At 38.7% G+C, this 19,582-nt stretch overlaps 1 pseudogene; it reads left to right on the forward strand.

Annotated features, from left to right (window-relative positions):
• The first annotated feature begins 2,890 nt into the window (after window positions 1–2,890).
• On the forward strand, window positions 2,891–19,212 carry LOC107878188 (annotated as a pseudogene).
• The last annotated feature ends 370 nt before the right edge of the window (window positions 19,213–19,582 follow it).

Genomic DNA, 19,582 nt, shown 5'->3' on the forward strand with positions numbered 1-19,582 from the left:
TACTACTTTAAATAAAATATACTACAATATATAGACGCACTATATATATAGTTATACACTAATTTATAAAACATATACACATGCATACGTTAAATATATACGTCTATAAAAGATATATGCACATATACGAACCATTCAATATATACGTACTACTTTAAATAAAATATACTACAATATATAGATATACTACAATATATACACCCACTATATATATAGTTATACACTAATTTATAAAATATATACACGCGTATATGTTAAATATATACATCTATAGAAGATATAGACACATATATACGTACCATTCAATATATACGTACACATATAAAATATATGTACTTCTTTAAATAAAACATATGCAACTTAATATAATAAATTAATAATAATTTATAGTAAATTAGTCCGTTTGTTATTTAAAAAAAAAAAATTAATCGGGCCAATTTTGGGCCAGTTAACTGGCGGGCCTGGATCGATCTTGGTTCGGGCTGGGTCAAATTGGGCTAATTTTTGTAAGTGGGCTGGGCTGGGCCGGGTCAGTCCAGCCTGTTTGACAGGTATATGAGGCCTTCATAAAACTCACAGTTGTCGTTATCGATTCCCCAATTTGGTATTCAGATGAGTCTTTGAATTTCATGACTTTTTTCCTAGGATAAAAAACAGGTGATGTAATTTTATGACTTGCAATACTTAGTTCCATGTCATGAGCGCGCGTAGCTAATTCTTCAAAAGTTCGAGGCTTAATTCCTTGGAGGATATACACAAGGCCCCAACGCATCCCTTGAATGCAAATGTCAATCGCGGAAGTTTCAGAAAGTCGATCTTTGCAATCAAAGCTCAATGTTCGCCAACGATTTATGTAGTCCACTACAGGCTCATCTTTACTTTGTCTTGTGTTTGTCAATTCCATCATGTTGACCGTACGACAGGTGCTGTAGAAACGATTTAGGAACTAACTTTCTAATTGCTTCCAACAATCAATTGATTCAGACTCCAAGTTCGTGTACCAATCAAAGGCGTTGCCTTTCAAAGAGCGAACAAACTTCTTGACAAGAAGATCGCTATGTATGCCAGCACTGCTACAAGTTTCAACAAAATGAGTGATGTGTTGCCTTGGATTTCCATTTCCATCAAATTGTTGAAGCTTTGGCGGTTGATATCCAATTGGCATCGGTAAGCCCTTGATTCACTTAGAATACGGCTTTGAGTATCTATAAAACTTTGTGACGGACCGTCATATTATGCCTTGATTGTGTTTGCAATCATATCTTGCAGTTGTTGAACTGTTAGCGTTGCCACTGAAGTAGATCGATTAACGCATTGATTGTCACTTGACTTGATGAGAAATTCACCCTCAACTTTTTCTCGTAGTGTTAGATTATAGTTTGACTCTCCAGAATTGTGGAAATATAACTTGCTCATAAGTCGGGTGATTTGATGATCTTTCTCATCAACAGACTTCTTCATGGCTTCAATGGTTTGCTCCATCATTGCAAACTTCTTATCCATGTCAACTGCATCAATCATGAAGGTGTTGACTTTCGTTGAAGTTGGAGAATTCATTAAGTCTTCAGATTTTCCAAAGTTGCAGACAGTTTCAGACGGTTCATTTTATAACATAGATGCAAAGTTGCCCCTAGGGGTTGTAGTTACAGCTGAAATTTAAGTTTTTTTCCTTTTCGTCATCTCCAAAAAGGTGAAGTATTGGGATCCATCCAAAGCACAAACGTTGAGATTGCGTCGATTGATGGGGCCAACAAGTGTGATCTTAGTAGACGTGGCAGTAGTAGACTTCTTGCACGAAACTTCATTGATTTTTCTGAAGTTCATTGTAATAGTTGAATTTGTGATTTTTCAATTTGTAGAAGGAAGAGATAAAGAGCAGAACTGATCCCACTGGGGTTGCCAAAATTTATCCGCAACAAATTTTCGTTATAGTGAAAATTAACTGCAAGCAAAAATAAATAAAAAAGAATAATTTTATTTAAATGAATCTTGTGAGTACAGTTCTGTTTTTCTCTTGATTCTTCTCTCTTAAACTTAGAAATGATCCAAGGACCTTCAGTAGCGTGTTTCTCGAATCGTTGAATGATTTGGACTCCTAGAGACGTATTTCAATCGTCGGGAATGTCAGAATGTGTTTTGTCACTTTTGGAATAATCTCCGGAAGAACTCCGTTGATTGCTCCTTGCAAGAACTTGATAGTCAATGCCGACCTTGCCGATGCTTGGCAAAGTCCTCTTTTGAGAATGTCTCTTTCTGGAATCCCTTCTTTTAGAATGTTATGTTACCCCCTATTTATAGTTGTAGGGGGTAGACCTAGTTGCTTGTGATTGACCGAAACATGTCACTTTGACACTTGACGCCTTTTGACTGGTTGTTGAAATTGAATGAGATTTCCACATCATTTGTACATGTGGTGGCGTCTCATTGGTCTTGGATTTGACTAGGATGCCACGTTACTTGATGAGTTTGGACTTCAAAGTGAGATGGACCTTGATGAGAAATAAAATAGGCTTATTATTTTTTTTAAACCCAAAATAATTTTAGACCTAATAAAATATGGATCAAATTTAAATTTTATATGAATTTGATCCAATAAATTTTATGTGTCTACAATCATAAAAATAAATTAAATATTTTTTAATTTTTTGTGAGAGAAATAAAGTGAAAAAAATTAAATATATTTTTGAATTCTTATGTTCCGAAATTATAATTTTTATTAAAGTGAAATAATTTTTCAGATAAAAATAAAAGATTCTCATGACCAAAAGAGTTTTATTTTTGGTTACTTATCTTAACAAATTTTCTATAAATAAATAAACCAAAGATGACTAACTAAATTAGAAAAATTAAACTAGAGTAGCAAAACTAATGTATATGACTAATTTATCCCTATTGCTATTTGGCTTAAGTCTTATACGAGCTTTGTACTCCATCAAACTCTCAAGAATCCCTCAACCAAAACCAAAACCAAAACCAAAACCAAATTTATGAGCAATCGATAGGTATAAAATCACGACAAATTTTCTCCTCGTTTTTCCCCTTGTGGGTTGTTGTTGTTGTTTTTATTGTAGTGTTAGTTAATTGATAATGAGGAAGAGAGAAAGGGAAAACCCATGTGGTATTTGTGGTCATTATCACAAGTATGAAGAAGGGGAACCTTGTGGGGTTTGTGGTCATCGAATGGCTGATATTTCTGATAAGAGTGGTTCAATTCAAGTTAGTGCTTTTGCTTCTGAGATCTTGCCCGACTTTCTTTTCTTGGGGAGTTATGATAATGCTTCTCGTGCTGAGCTTCTTAAGACTCAAGGGATTTCTCGTGTTCTAAATGTGAGTGTTTATCTTGAATTGAATTGTTATGTAGAGCAATTTGCAATATTTTTCTTTTTCTTTTGATTACCGTGGTGTGCGGGTCAGCTTTCGCACCCCTCCACTAAATCCACGGGATACCTTGTAACTCTGTCCACCAAGACAAGTACAGATGGGAAGAATCACCTAGTTGTTCAATCTTTGTGGCAAAATTTGCATGTATTTTTTTTTCATTGGTAGAAATTATGACTAGTTGGCATTGTTTTGTAATTGTATTTGAGAGATTTGGATATATGCTCTTTTTTTTATTTAATTGGATAAAGTGAATAGATGCTCTTTATCTCTTGCATTGTCTTTTTGAAGAACTAAGGGGTTGTCAGGTAGAGTGTATAAGAATAATACTGTATTAGTAATGCTAAGATGAGATTAATTATGTTGTGATTAATTATAGTGAGACTATTTCCTTTGCACTATTTAATTGAATTGTTAAGTAGAGTTAAAAAGTTGCAATCTTTGAGGCAAAAGTTGCAACATAGTAGTATGATATTTTTGGTGGTAGAAATCATGACTAGTTGACATTGTTTTGTTCTCGTGTTTTGAGGGATTTGGATTTATGACTAGTTGTTTAGTAATTTTGTGATTATTAATGCTGGGATTAATTATGGTGGGATTAGTTAAGCTGGGGCTGTTTCCTATCAACTGTTTGGTTTGGTGTATTAAGGGCAGTTTTATCTGTACACATGCTTATCCATGTAATAATAGTCCTTGTATTGATAACACCAAGGTTTGATATGTATTAGTTATACACCCTATAATCTGAATAGGGTGTATTAGTTATACATAGGGTAAAAATCCTACCAAACAAAGGATTAAATAATATGGTGACTGATACATGTATTAGATTCTCTAATACGTCGTACCAAACGACCCCTGCCTACTTTGTGTGGAAGGAATGACATTGTACCCAAATTTCATGGAGGAACTTTTCTTGAAATAACTTCACCAATATTTAGATAGTTAAGGTCAGTCACTTGGAGTCCGGTGGTGCTTTGTGGGGATAAAGACTAGGCAATTTACCTTTTTCAATTTTGTTGTTCTGTCAAAAATTCTCATTCATCTGTAATAATAGTAACAATCTGCAATAACTGGCCTGAGTTTCCAATCCTTAAGGTCTTCCAATGAATATAAGTCACTCAATTGACCATACAGCAACAACAACGTCTCAATCCCAAGCTAGTTCACGTATCAAGAACCCATCCAAATTTAATGTTTGTAATACACCCACGCCCTTTATCTGTGCAATCAATGGCAGGCCTATGCAACAGCTTTGCACTCGGTCCTTTGAGTTATGAGAAACTGTATGGAAATCTTTGCTTTAAGTTGGGTCTAACAAATTGGTATTCTTGCTTATGGAATAGTTCGCGAGGGAGCGATAAAGAGGACTATTGCGGCAAACAATGAAGAAAAATCTTCTTTCACAACAATATCTAGTTCTTTTTCTTCTAGCTTCTGTCGTTGTTGTTAGTATCTTATAGAGAAAAAGAATCACTAAGTGATGTCTTTCCATATGTAAAGTCCTGGTGTACTCAGTTACCTCATACTTGTGTTGGTGATTACCTGTGAATTAATCGTGGTGAGCATGAACTGGCTCGTAATCACTCTTATTTGTAAGAAAAATGAAATGCATGTCTTCATGGTCCTACACAAATCTTCAAAGATACTTATTTTATGATCCTGTCTATTTAGTGCGCGACTTCATCCGCATCCTACAATTTGGTCTACTCATATCTATGTTGGGATATTATTTTGATGATGGTGATATTAATCTTGGTGGTGGATTTATTTTGAAGGATTTTAAGTTTGATCTTATTTTATTCTTTATACTATTATTGTGTTGTACTGTTATAGTTTTTAATTTTATTTACATAATCGAATATCTCATTGATATAGGATTTCTTGCTTATCTTGAGTGACATAACTATAAGTAATGGCTGCTTATTCAGAAGCATATCGTTTATGCTCCATAATAAGTCTAACATTAGTAGTACTAATTTTTTTGTCAACATCTTAATAAATTTTCATAAAGAAACGAAAGATACAGGAAAAGGGAAAAACTTAAATTGACTACAGTTCCAAAATTTAATGTGTTTCACTAATGTATCCGTACTGTTATTGGCTAACTGTTATGCAACCTTATACTCCATCAAACTCTCTAGAATCCCCAGTCATAACTAAAATTATTAGCAACCAATAGCTATAAAATCACCAAATTTAGCCTAAATTCCCTTTTGACACTCTGCTTGTGGCACTTGAACTTGGAACACATCTTTTCTCTTCTTTCCCTTAAAGAGACACTGCAAATTGGATCAAACCTAGGCAAAGTTTCTCCTTTTTCCTCTTCAGGGTCGTTCTTGTTTTCTCTATTGACTAATTTGAGGCGGCATAGTTTCTCATAGTGCTAGTTCACAAACACAGTCATCATGAGGAAGACAGGGAGGGAATCCATATGGTATTTATGGCATTATCACAAGTATGAAGAGGCGAGGTTTGTAGGGTGTGTGGTATTGAAATTGCTGCTTTATCTGATAGGGGTTCTTTAATCCAAGTCATTGCCTTTCCTTCTGCGATCTTGTTGGAGTTTCTTTTCTTGGGTAGCTATGTTAGCGCTTCCCGATCTGGGCTTCTTAAGACTCGAGGGATTTTTGGTTGCCTCAATGTTAGTCCTTTTTACTAGTCCTTTCTTTCTTTGTTGGCGTTGAATGAATTGTTAAGTAGAGTTGAGCTTTTTTTTTTTTCGAAACTGGTATCTTGAGTTGAGAAGTTCAATCTTGGAAGTGAAAGTTGTAAAATATGACTTTTTTTTATTGATAGAAATTTGTGTTGCTCAAACTCTTCAAAAAAGTCAATGAGTGCATGTCAGATTCTCCAAAAGTAGTGATTTTTTGGAAATACGACATAGGTGCAGCATTGGAAGTAAAGATTCCGTGCAACTTAGGTAGAAATCATAATCAGTTGGCCTTGTTTTGTTCTCGTGTTTGAGGGATTTGCAGATATGCTCATTGTCTCTTGCATCTTCTTTTTGAAGAACTAAAACCATTGAAACGTGATGATTGCATACTTTGTGTGGAGGGAGCATAGATGTAGTTCCCAATGTTTGGCACTTTCCATACTTCATGAGTGCACCATAAACAAATTCGCTCGTGATCAAGTTACAACCTAAGAAGAATCCTGCACCCATGGGCAACGGCCTGTCAGGCCTTCCCTTTCGTCGTAGCTTCATTACACCCTGTTCATTTGAGAGAGCTTGTTGATCTTAAGAATGGTTCAGGTGAAGGATTCTCTTAAGAATAAAGAATTCGAATAGAATCTAATTCATGTTCATGTTTATAGAGGGGCAGACTACATACGCCCTTCGCACCCTAGGAATTAGTTTTACCGAAGCATTGGACCAATGATCACCATGACTTCTGTGGCACACTAGAGTGTGTGTGTGTGTATTTATATATAGTGAAAGTCAAATCACTTGGAGTCTGGTGGTGCATTGTGGGCATAAAAACTCAATTTCCCTTATCATTTTTGTTTTGAATACCTCTGACTTCCTTTGTTTGATGCATGGAGGTTGAGGAGGATTTTATCTATTTCGGAGAACCAGTTTGGATTTATGCCTGGGCGTTCGACGACGGAGGCAATTCACCTAGTGCGGAGACTAGTGGAACAGTACAGGGAAAGGAAGAAGGACCTGCACATGGTGTTTATCGATTTGGAGAAGGCATATGGCAATGTCCCTAGGGAAGTCCTTTGGAGATGCTTGGAGGTGAGTGAGGTCTCGGTGGCGTATACCAGAGCGATCAAGGACATGTATGATGGAGCTAAGACCCAGGTGAGGACGGCGGGAGGCGATTCAGAACATTTTCCGGTCTTGACAGGGTTGCATTAGGGATCTACTCTTAGCCCGTTTTTGTTTCCTTTGGTTATGGATGTGTTGACGCGGCGTATCCAAGGCGAGGTGCCCTGGTGTATGCTTTTTGCAGACGATGTGGTTTTGATTGACGAGACTCGGGGGTGTGTGAATGATAAATTAGAGGTGTGGAGACAGACCTTTGAGTCTAAAGGGTTCAAGTTAAGTAGGAGCAAGACCGAATATTTGGAATGTAAGTTTAATGTCTCGAGGCAGGTGGACGAGGTGCTAGTAAGGTTGGATTCTCAGGTGGTGTATAAGAAGGATAGTTTCAAGTACTTAGGGGCCATGATTTAGGGGAATAGTGAGATTGACGAGGATGTCTCTCACCGGATCGGGGCGGGATGGATGAAGTGGAAGCTCGCCTCGGGGGTTTTGTGTGATAAGAAGGTGCCCCCCAAGCTTAACGGCAAATTTTATAAGGTGGCAGTCCGTCCGGCCATGTTGTATGGAGCAGAGTGTTGGCCTGTCAAGAACTCTCACATTCAAAAACTAAAGGTGGCGGAAATGCGGATGTGTGGGCTTACTAGGGGGATAGGGTTCGGAATGAGACTATTCGAGATAAGGTTGGTGTGGCTTCGGTAGAGGACAAGATGCGGGAGGTCCGTTTGAGATGGTTCGGATATGTAATGAGGAGGGGCACGGATGCTCCGGTTCGTAGGTGTGAGAGGCTTGCTTTGAATGGTTTCAGGCGGGGTAGGGGTAGGCCGAAGAAATACTGGAGAGAGGTGATTTGGCGGGACATGGAGCAGCTACAGCTTACTGAGGACATGGCCCTTGATAGGAAGATCTGGAGGTAGCGTATTAGGATAGAAGGCTAGTGACTTTTTCGGTAGGTAAGATAGGGCCTTACTTGGCCGGTGCAGTATTCTTGTTATGCTGCATTACGATTGCTTACTATTCTTTGTTTACTACTCCTTATAGGTGGCGTATTTATGTCATGTCATATTGTTCCATGCTTTGTGTACGTTTTTGATGACTTATCTTATCTTGAGCCGGGGTCTATCGGAAACAGCCTTGCTACTTCTCCGGAGGTAGTGGTATGGACTGCGTACATCTTATCCTCCCCAGACCTCACTATGTGGGAATACACTGGGTTTGTTGTTGTTGTTGTAATAGTAATAATCTGCAAAAAGTGGCCTGAGTTTCCACGTGCGCCAATAAATATAAATTACTAAATTGACCATACAACAACAACAACAACATCTCAATCTGAAGCTAGTTGGTGAATCAAGAAACCATGCAAACTTAATGTCTGTAATACAGCCACACTTTAATCCATGGAATCAATTGCAAGTTTGCACAGCAGCGTTGCACTTATGTCTTTTGTGTTCTTGGGAGTTGTACGGAAATATCTGCTTTAAGTTGGGGCAAAAAATGATTTTCTTTCTCTGAATAGTTCATGAGGGCGAGATGACAGGACTTCTGTGGCAAGCAATAAAGAAGAATCTTCATTTGCAAAAGGATCTAGTTTCTTTTCCTTCTCACATTTGTGTGAAAAAAAATCAGTTCAACCCTCTTCTTATAAATGAGTTGGTGTCATATTAGTGACTTCCTCTATGCTAGTTTATATGATACACTTTCTTTTTTAGTCACTCGCAAAAAGAATAACCCAGTTTCTTATTTGGCAAATACTTAATGACACTATCAATATTTATCCATGTTGGGTCCCACTTATTTGACGAAAAAGTTCATAAAGGTGTATTCTTCTAATGAATAATTCATTTATTTTAAGGGTAGTTTTGGAACATTGCAAAGTCTTTCCATATTTTTTAAACTTTGTGCCCTGTCAAACTATGAAACTACCACATAAATAGGACGGGTGAATAGTATCTTAATATTCGCAAGGTTCAAATCCACCAGACAACAAATAATCTTTTCTTTCCATTTGTAAAGTCTTGATGGATAGAGTTACCTGACACTTTGTGTTGGTGAAAGATAATAGGTACCCATGTCGAGGTGCGCGTGAAATGGCTCGGACATTACCATCGTTAGAAAGAAAAGTATCTTATAACGCATTGATGCCTAACTGTATGGTCCTACACAAATCTTCAAAGATACTTATCTTATGCCTTGCATGTTTACTGTGTTACTTCAACTGCATCCTACAATTATAATGTGAATGTCTGTGTTTGTTCTGAATTTTCCGAGTCTGTGTAGACGGTAGATCTAGGTCAGGCCTTTATTTTGATGATGAATGATATTGTTCTTGGAAATGGATGATGGATTTATTTGAAATGCTTTTAAGTTTATCTTATGTTATTTTATACTGTTATTGTGTTGTACTCCTAGCGGCGTGTTATCTCATTTTGTTGTGTGCTTTTATGTTTTTTTGTTTGTTATACTATTATCTGTCCTGAACCGGCGGTCTATCGAAAACAACCTCTCTACTTCATCTGTGGTAGTGGTATGGACTGCGAACACTTTACCCTCCCCAGACCCACTTTGTGAGAATACACTGGGTATGTTGTTGTTGTATTGTGTTGTACTATTAAAAAGGGCAGTCCATTGCACTAAAGTTATTGTGTTGTACTATTTTAGTTTTATTTTGTCCACATTATCGGATACCTTATTGATATGAAAACCCTAGCATATTTTGGGTGACATAACTATAAGTAATGGCTGCCTACTAAGAAGCATGGCTTTTGTGTTCATGTCCATGATTTGTGATATATTATCATGATTCAAAAGTGATATTTGATGGTATCTAGTGTTGGAACAAAATGCCATTGTCCTTAACCTCTGTTATCAAGATAGAGGTCAACGCAACTTTATTGAAATAATACTGAAATTATGGAAGTTCATGACATGTTTATTTAGTTTGTAAAGCATGTACAAAGGGAGTTCACCTGTAGGAAACAAAGCTGTATACAGTATGTCTGTTGTCATCTTAGAATGTTTGTGTCGAAGGGATGTAAATATGATATTATGAAGCACAAACAGCTTATGAAACACGAAATCATATGCTTGGACCTGTGAAGACTGATTGGTGTTTGGAATAAAACTTTCCCCTTTCAGATAGGAACCAGCATGGACATTTTCTCATTTTATTTAATAAGCCTGGTTGAGGGTTTGTTTTTTTCAATTTTGAACTCCTTGTGTTTCTTTTTGGGCTATTTTGGTCAATAGCAATCTGTGATATGTTTTCTTTTTCTGGTGAAGTTCTGTAGGGCATTCTCTTATAGTTACTATCTTTCCAAATCCACATTTTTAAGTGCTAAGCCAGCTTTATTGGAAATAGTCCATATTTGATGATAGGAAACTTTAAGGAAACACATGCTTGCAGTTTGGATATGATATTGTCTAGTTCATGTATGATGATGCACATGCAAAACTTTAATTCTGATGTGTATTGTACTGGTGGAAAAGCATGTTGTGCTGGTATGAGTGATATCATTGCGCTATGTATCGTTTGTAGGAAGGAAAAAGATTATAGCTCATTGGATCAAAATATTGCCTAATACAGTAGGAGTTATGTACACAATTTGAAGCCTTGGGGAATTTTTCGGTGGAGCAGGAAGGTCCTGCCAATGAAGAAAAAGAAACGGAACTGACAAGAGAGCTAAATAGAATGGAACTGATATCAATTATGGTAGTTACAGGGATGGAATTGCAGCAAGTGTCGGACACATCATGGCGGTGAGTCTGGATTGGCTGAATGTTAATCTGGTTGGGGGTCCTTTTAGGGGTTTTGTGGACATAATTATGGATCCCCAACTCTACTTGATTTATACGATCATTGTCTAATAAATTAGTCTCCTGTCCAGAGGAAGGGCAATGTTAGTTTTCCTTTTTCCGTTGTATATCTGCCATTAGGTTATGCAGATCGCAGGATAGATCCTGAATAAGATGTTAGTTACTAAGAAAAAGAAGAGAACCTTATTTATTTTTATAGCTTGAGTGCTCGCTGGTTGTTGTCTGCTTTGGTTTTTTTATGCCCTTCATTATTGATCAGGATCTTGACGAGATATCACGAAATACCACAAGGGAGGTCGCACTAGTTCTTTAAAGTAACATTCTTTGAATCCTTTAAATATGAGCTGTGGAATAATTATACTCAATAACTGAAAGAAACTGGTGAGGTTTGTTTGTCACCTTTACAATCAAGCTGGACTTTGGGTCTTTTAACTTTTACTGGTCAATAACTTGATTTAGAGGGTAAGAGAGTGGCAAGCTATTCTACATAGCTCGTTCATTTCCTGCTCTTTTCAAGTACACGGAGCTGTTTCTCTGCCATTTTTTAATTGATACAATTTAATCTTGAGAATATTTTATCATCTGAAGCAAACTGAACTATTTCTGGCACTCAGACAGTTTGCTAAAACATGTTTATGTTTCTCTTGCTACATCATTTCAATTTCCTTTTTAGTGCTTCAGAAGTTATGCATGAGACAACTTGGCATGCTCTATAGATCCCCTATTGCTCTCCATATTATAGAAAGAAGTTCTCATCCACATTTACTTCTTTTCTGTGCAGACTGTACCTGCTTGTCAAAATCTATATAAAAATTCCTTTACTTATTTCTGTCTTCAAGATGGCCAAAATTTCAGTTTGACGATGCTATCCAATTCTTAGGTGTGTGGCATTACTTGTGGACTGAGTATGTATGTCTAAGCTTACTTTTGACAATTTTTGACCGTTCAGGTTTAAGAGTTTTTTAGTCTGAAATAGGATTTCAGATAATTTTTTTTTTAAATTCTTCTCTTTGTTGGATATCAAGGAACAATTGGATTTGAACATGTAAAGTTACAACCACCAAATAAAATGGGGTCTGAGCATCTTTTTAAAGAAGCTCTGGCAATATCTTTTGAATTACCCTTTTTAAGTTTCCTAACAAATAACTTGTGGTTAAATGACTTTTCTCTGAAGGAAAGTTTTTGCCTAGAACATGCCTCATAGTTCGCTTATCAAAAGAACTTTGTCGAAAACCTCTTGAAAACTCGAAAACATAATTAGAAACCCATTAGTTCGCACATCTATCAGTCAAACCTCTGCATTATTAATTCCATTCACAATGTGTAGACATCATAGCTATATTCCCAAAACAACATGCATTATTTTAATAGTTACATAAAAGACAAATAATCCTCATGAAAAATAAAGACAAAAGTTAAAAAAATAATTTGAAAGCATGAGATGAAACAAATTATTAAGAAAGTTCTGGACGCAATTATAGAGATTAGGAAAGATGGGTGAAAATTTAAAAGGAAGATATAACTTATTAAAAAAGAGGGTCAAAGGGATAATAGTTAGAAGCATGCGGCCATTGTAGAAGTAAGCTTGGTGTAGTTTCAGTTATTCAAAACAGGAAAGATCTGTCTTTTAGGAAAAGATATATTAGCCAAATATGACGGGGGAAGAAAAATTAATCTTCTCCAATTTAATTGATATTTACACAATAATAACTTTTGTGTAAGGTTCTTTACTTTTTGTTTACAACTTGTTGGGGGGATTTTTCCAATTACACCAATAAACTGCTCGTCGTAAAAAAGAAAGAAAAGAACTTCTATTGACCATAGGATCACATAATGGTTCTTTAACTGAGATAATTCTTCAGATGTAAATGTTATCAGCCTTTTGATCAAGATGAGTTTAAGTAACTCTTTGATTGAAGTCACTCCCCTGTAAGTTACAACAACAACAACAAACCCAGTGTATTTCCACATAGTGGGGTCTGGGGAGGGTAAGATGTACCCAGTCCATACCACTACCTCCGAAGAAGTAGCAAGACTGTTTTCGATAGACCCCCGGCTCAAGACACGAGATAATAACCAAATCCATAATAAAGCACGGAACAAGATGAGAAGACATAAATACGCCACCCACAATGAATAATAAACAAATAATAGTAAACAAATTGGTAACAAAGCATGCAACAAGGTGGCATAACAAGAATAATACACCCACCAAGTAAAGTCGTACCCCAACGACCCCAAACTGGCACTAGCTTTCTATCCTAATTTGCGTCCTCTAGATCTTCCTATCTAGGGTCATATCCTCAGTGAGCTGTAACTGCTCCATGTCCCGCCTAATTACCTCTCTCCAGTATTTCTTCGGTCTACCCCTACCCCGCCTGAAGCCATCCAACGCAAGCCTTTCGCACCTACGAACCGGGCCGTCCATGCCCCTCCTCATAACGTGCCCGAACCATCTCAATCGAACTTCCCGCATCTTGTCCTCCACCGAAGCCACTCCAACTTTTTCCCGAATGGTCTCATTCCGAACTCTATCACCCCTAGTAAGCCCACACATCCAACGCAACATCAGCATTTCCGCCACCTTTAATTTTTGAATGTGAGTTTTTGACTGGCCAACACTCCACTCCATACAACATGGCCGGCCGGACTACTACCCTATAGAATTTGCCTTTAAGCTTGGGCGGCACCTTTTTATTACACAACATCCCCGAGGCGAGCTTCCACTTCATGCATCCCGCCCCAATACAGTGGGAGACATTCTCGTCAATCTCACCGTTCCCCTGAATCAAAGACCCGAGATACTTGAAATTATCCCTCTTACAGACCTCCTGGGAATCCAACCTTACTACCACCTCATTCTTCTGCCTCATGTCATTAAACTTGCATTCCAAATACTCTGTCTTGCTCCTACTCAACCTGAACCCCTTAGACTCAAGGGTCTGTCTCCACACCTCTAGTTTATCATCCCCCGTCTTATCAATCAAAACTACATCATTTGCAAAAAGCATACAGCAAGGCACCTCTCCTTGAATATGCCGGGTCAACACATCCATCACCAAAGCAAACAAAAATGGGCTAAGAGTAGATCCCTGATGCAACCCTGTCAAGACAGGAAAATGCTCTGAATCTCCTCCCGTCGTCCTAACCTGAGTCTTACCTCCATCATACATGTCCTTGATTGCTCTGATACATGCCACCGGGACCTCACTCACCTCCAAGCATTTCCAAAGAACCTCCCTGGGGACTTTGTCGTACGTCTTCTCCAAGTCGATAAACACCATGTACAGGTCCTTCTTCCTTTCCCTATACTGTTCCACTAGTCTCCGCACCAGGTGAATTGCCTCTGTCATCGAGCGCGTAAGTGTAAATCCAAACTGGTTCTCCTAGATAGTCACTAACCTCCTCAACCTAAACTCGACCACTCTCTCCCAAATCTTTATAGTGTGGCTCAATAACTTAATACCCCTATAGTTGTTGCAACTCTGAATATCTCCCTTATTCTTGTATAGAGGGATCATAGTACTCCATCTCCAAGCCTCGGGCATTTTCGCCGACTTGAAAATGCCGTTAAATAGACCAATCAACCATCTCAAGCCAGCCTCGCTAGAAAACTTCCAAAAATCCACAGGAATCTCATCAGGCCCCGTCGCCCTACCCCAACGCATCCTTTGAACAGCCTCTCTGACCTCCTCTACCTTAAAGCGTCTACGATAACTAAAATCACAACACTCCTCAGAGTGCTCCAGCTCTTCTAACATAATAGCTCTATCCCCTTCATCATTCAATAACCTATCAAAGTACATCTGTCATCTCTTCTTAATGTGACTGTCCTCCACCAACACTCTACCATCCTCCCCCTTAATGCACTTCATTTGGTCGAGGTCACGACCCTTCCTCTCCCTAGCCTTAGCAAGCCTAAACAACCCCTTTTCCCCTCCTTTCACCTCCAATCCTACGTACAAGCTCTCGAACGCTGCCGTCTTAGCCGCCGTAACTGCTACCTTAGCCTTCTTCCTAGATATATTGTACTCCTCCCTAGTAGCCCGCTTCTCCTCTTCATCCTTACTCTCAACCAACTTTGCATACACCCCCTTCTTCGTCTCCACTTTCTTCTTAACTTCTTTATTCCACATATCATCCACGTCTCCCTTACATTCCCACACCTCCATTCCTTTCACCTTCTCCTCTATCTCCCGTGCAGTCGCCGGCGTTAAGCCGTCCCACTTAATTCTAGGTCTACCCTCTTCATGCCTTCTCTTCTTATCTTTCTTAATACCCAAGTCCATTACCAAAAGCCTATGTTGAGTCGAAAGATTCTCACTCAGAATGACTTTACAGTCCTTACACAACACCCTATCCCCTTTCCTAAGCAGCAAAAAGTCAATTTGGGTCTTGGCTATCGCGCTTCGGAAGCTGATCAGGTGATCGTCCTTCTTCGAGAAGCTCGAATTTACCACAACCAACCCAAAGGACCTCGCAAAATCCAACAGAGCAGCTCCCTCTTCATTTCTCTCCCCAAAACCAAAACCACCATGCACATCGTCAAAGCCTCCTGGTAATGCCCCAATGTGCCCATTGAAGTCCCCTGCTACAACAAATTTCTCAGAACTAGGCACTCCTTTCACCACCTCATCCAACGCCTCCCAAAACCGCATCTTCTCCTCCCCACCCAAGCCCACCTGCAGCGCATAAACACTACACACGTTCAGGGTAAACCCCCCAATGACCAACTTCACTACCTACCTTCTAAGCTCTTCATCCACTAAGATGCCAACTCCATTCCTACGTCTCTCGCTACTAGAGTACCATAACTTGTACCCATCTACATCTCTAGCCTTAGACCCTACCCACTTAGCCTCCTACACACACGCAATATTGATCCTCCTCTTTCTAAGAATCTTCACCAGCTCTATAGACTTACCCTGTTGAGTCCCTATATTCCAAAGACCCAATCCTCAGCCTATCGACTTTAGCAACATGTCTTCCTCTACCACCCCTAACGCCAGACCTTGCCCCCACTCCCCCGTCCTTCCTTCCTTCCTCCCCCACCCCCAAAATAGCCCCCCTCCCCAACCCCTCGGACATGACCCTATACTACCATCAAAGCCCACAGCCACAATGTCTCCACAAGAAAACAAGTAACCATAGTAATAAAGCAACAGCAGGAAATAGAAGGCACAAGCAAAGTATAAGGAGTTAACAAGGAAAAAGTCTATCCCACAAATTATAACTAAGCCAAGCGATGTAATAATCCAGAACACAACTCAACAGTCTGCAAACAAAGTAGCCAGACACCAATACACACACCAGCTACAGGAAACGATGCAGAAAAAGGGAAACAGAAACAGAATAATATAGAGGAATCAAAACTGTATGAAATGGCTAAATGAATACAAGATTAGATGTCACCGGTAAGCCTGCTAGCTGCTGGTTCTGTCGATTTGATGACAAAAGTTTGTTGCCGAAATAAAGTAGCTGGTTAAAAGATTGCTGGTACGTCTCCGGAGTGTCGCCGGAAAGTCGCCGGAGTAACGCCGGAGAGGCTTCCGGGTCTTGCCAGGATCAGGACGTCTGCTGACCTCGAACCACCTTTTTGACCTACCTTTTTTGCCGCAGATGAAACCCTTCCCTGTTGCCGGAAGTTGAGCTGGCAGGGACCCTAAATACGCCGGCGACGACCGCAGCGACGGGACAAGAAGGGAATTGAGGGGGGGCGAGTCTATAGAGGTAACTTCTGATAAATTTATTAAGTCACGATATGCTTGATCATGTCCCTTGTTCCATTCCTAACATTCACCTAATTCCAAACTCAAAGCCTTTTGCTTTCAACGAGACTAGGCATCCTTCCTCCAAGTTGACATGCTTGTATAGAGAGTTTTATTGTATGTGTTTTACTTCTGCCCTCCAGCTGTCATTCGTCCCTGTCTAAGGACAAATCTGGTTTGTTAAACATCTCTTATGAAATTAACTACCCGGACTTCAACTGCGAACCCTTCACATAATCCAATACTTCATTCTTTCACGGATCTTCAGTTGTATCTTTTTCCAGTTGAATGTTTGAGTCTTCTACTGTCTTCTTGTGTATCGATTTGTCCCCAACTGGCCCTTGTTTTGAATTTTCAGGGTAAAGTAGAAAGAGAAGCTTGCACTTGTCTTTTCCTTTTCCAAATAATTTGGTTGCCTGTTGGATTTGTATTTGAACTTGACAGCACTTGAAGATTTAACTTGAACTTTCTCTACAATCTACAACTGTTGAGTAGGAAAGTATAGTTTTAGTGCTAAAATAAGATATGCAGTTCGACTGCTATAGCTGTTTTTTGAGCAGGTAAACAATTTCATTAATCACAGGGCCAAAATCAGCTTACACAAGAAGTATACCAAAAAGTAAAGACCTACGACATGACATGGTACTCTACAAAAGACACCCGATCGTCTATACAACCTGTCACTGCACCAAAAATAAATAAGGACCAGAGGCTACTCCTCCACTGCCCATTATCATGTTTATGGCTTCAATTTTATTTAAGATCAATCTTTATATGTTTTCTGGGAGATGTTCTGCTGGATAAGCTGATGCTAATGGTATTTTTCTTCTGCAGAACAATGTGAAAAGGATAGGGCTCGTGTTCTTGTACACTGTATGTCGGGGAGAAGCAGGTTAGGACTAACCCTTTTACGTCAAACACTATATTCGGAGTTCTACTAACTCCAATTCAATTTTGGAAGTTTCTATGTACTCTTTAACCGCTTAGCTAGGACATTTGATTTGTGAATTTTGCGTGCATAAGTTTTCATGGTTTTTTCTTTTTTCTTTTTGATTTCGTAAGCATCCTTTCCTCCGTTCTCTTTGTTCTTCCGTTGGGTTTCCCTGGATGGTGTACAGGTTAAAGTGTGCTACCGTTTTCAGATTCTACTTAGTCTTATTATTTTAATATTGAAACCTAGATTTGTTGACTGAGAATGAGAAATGCAGTAAACTATTCCATGGAATTGCTTTCAATTGAACTGTGCTTGTGAAGACCTCCATTCTGGTTGCAGAAGTAACTATTACTAGAACTTAATTGTGCATTTTTTACAGGTCACCTGCCATTGTAATTGCTTACCTGATGAAAAGTAAAGGCTGGAAACTTGCACAAAGCTATCAGTGGGTGAAAGATCGGAGGCCTTCTATCGACCTTAATCAAGGTTTAGATATACCCTTAAAAGCAGTTCTTCATTTTACCTTTTATTAATCTGAAAAGCTGGGATACCTACCTAGTTACTCTACTTGGATATGCTCTTGTCTCTAGATTTCTGTAATCTTTTTTCCTTTAGGGGTGGGGATAGGGTGGGTGAGAGTGCTAGTTGAATTATCATATAAAAATAGAACTGGAAAGCATTTTGCCCCTTGAAAATAATGTCAGTGTAATGTTTCACTATGACTGAAATGGAGCTTGTTCTAAGTGCAAGCCGAATGCTTTTGCAGTAAGAAGCTTAGAACACACACTATGTCTGCATCATCTGCAAGCTCCATGTGTTCCTCACTTTTGTAACTGTGCCTCTCTTTTCTTCCTTTGTAAAAATGGCTTTTCTCCTTTTAAAATCACGGAAAAGCTTTCTTCCTCGTCCTTTTCTTGTCATTCAAATTCTGTTATGTTTTTAGTTAGAGCCCTATACGTCAGTGAGACCTTTTTTCGTGTTTTATTTTTTTGTAATGCAGGGGTTTACCAACAACTACAGGAGTATGAGCAGAAGATCTTTGGGTCACTGGAGAACAAGCCTGCATCTGTCATGCCAGTCGTCCCTTCTCCTGTGCCATCCTTCACCTTTAACTACGCAAAGCCTAGTGATTCAGTTCAAATTCCAGCCTTCAACAGTTCTGTTGCTACATCAATTTCCGCTCATCCTGCTTTTGCCGTCCCTCCACAGGAATTCACCTTTGGAGCTGCTCATAATCAGCGGAATGTCTTAGATAACCTTTTGATTTCAAACCAAAATCCAAGTAATACTGCCATTGCTATGGATGGTTAGTAATAGTAATACTATCTGCGTTTTGCTTTTGTGGAATGCTCGACTTGATGATCGTTTAGAAAGTTACACAAGTCGACCAAGTTCATAAGTTTGGATGTAAAGTGGGAGGGTGCTTTATGTTATACTCACTTGTTTTGTCAGTATGGTATGGTGCCTTCAAACAGTTGATTATTCTGTAAAAATCAAGTGACTCTTGCTCTAATCTATACAAGCTTCTAAGAATATGTTCTGTTGAATTATGATAATGACTTAATGGTGTAATGCAAGCAATTATAATAACCATCTGCGGCGGAGCCAACAATTTCACTCAGGATTCAAAATTGAAGCACAAAAAAGTTAATAAGAGGATTGAAGATCTACTATATATGCGTAAAAGATAATTTTAACCATAGACCATACAATAATTTTTTGCAAAGTGAGCTTGGAAGGACTCATTGCTCCCACTTGGCTCCGCCCCCTGGGAGGGTCAGAATTTTGACACGATTGAATTGTTATGTTACGTAAGTTGATAAAATTGAAGAGAAGGTGTCATTTAAGGCTTGAATGAAGGATTGGTGACATTGACCAATTTAAAGGGTCAAACATAATTAGGAAATTTAATTAAGCTAA

The sequence above is a fragment of the Capsicum annuum genome, chromosome 7 (assembly GCF_002878395.1).
Source record: "Capsicum annuum cultivar UCD-10X-F1 chromosome 7, UCD10Xv1.1, whole genome shotgun sequence".
Classification (NCBI taxonomy): domain Eukaryota; kingdom Viridiplantae; phylum Streptophyta; class Magnoliopsida; order Solanales; family Solanaceae; genus Capsicum; species Capsicum annuum.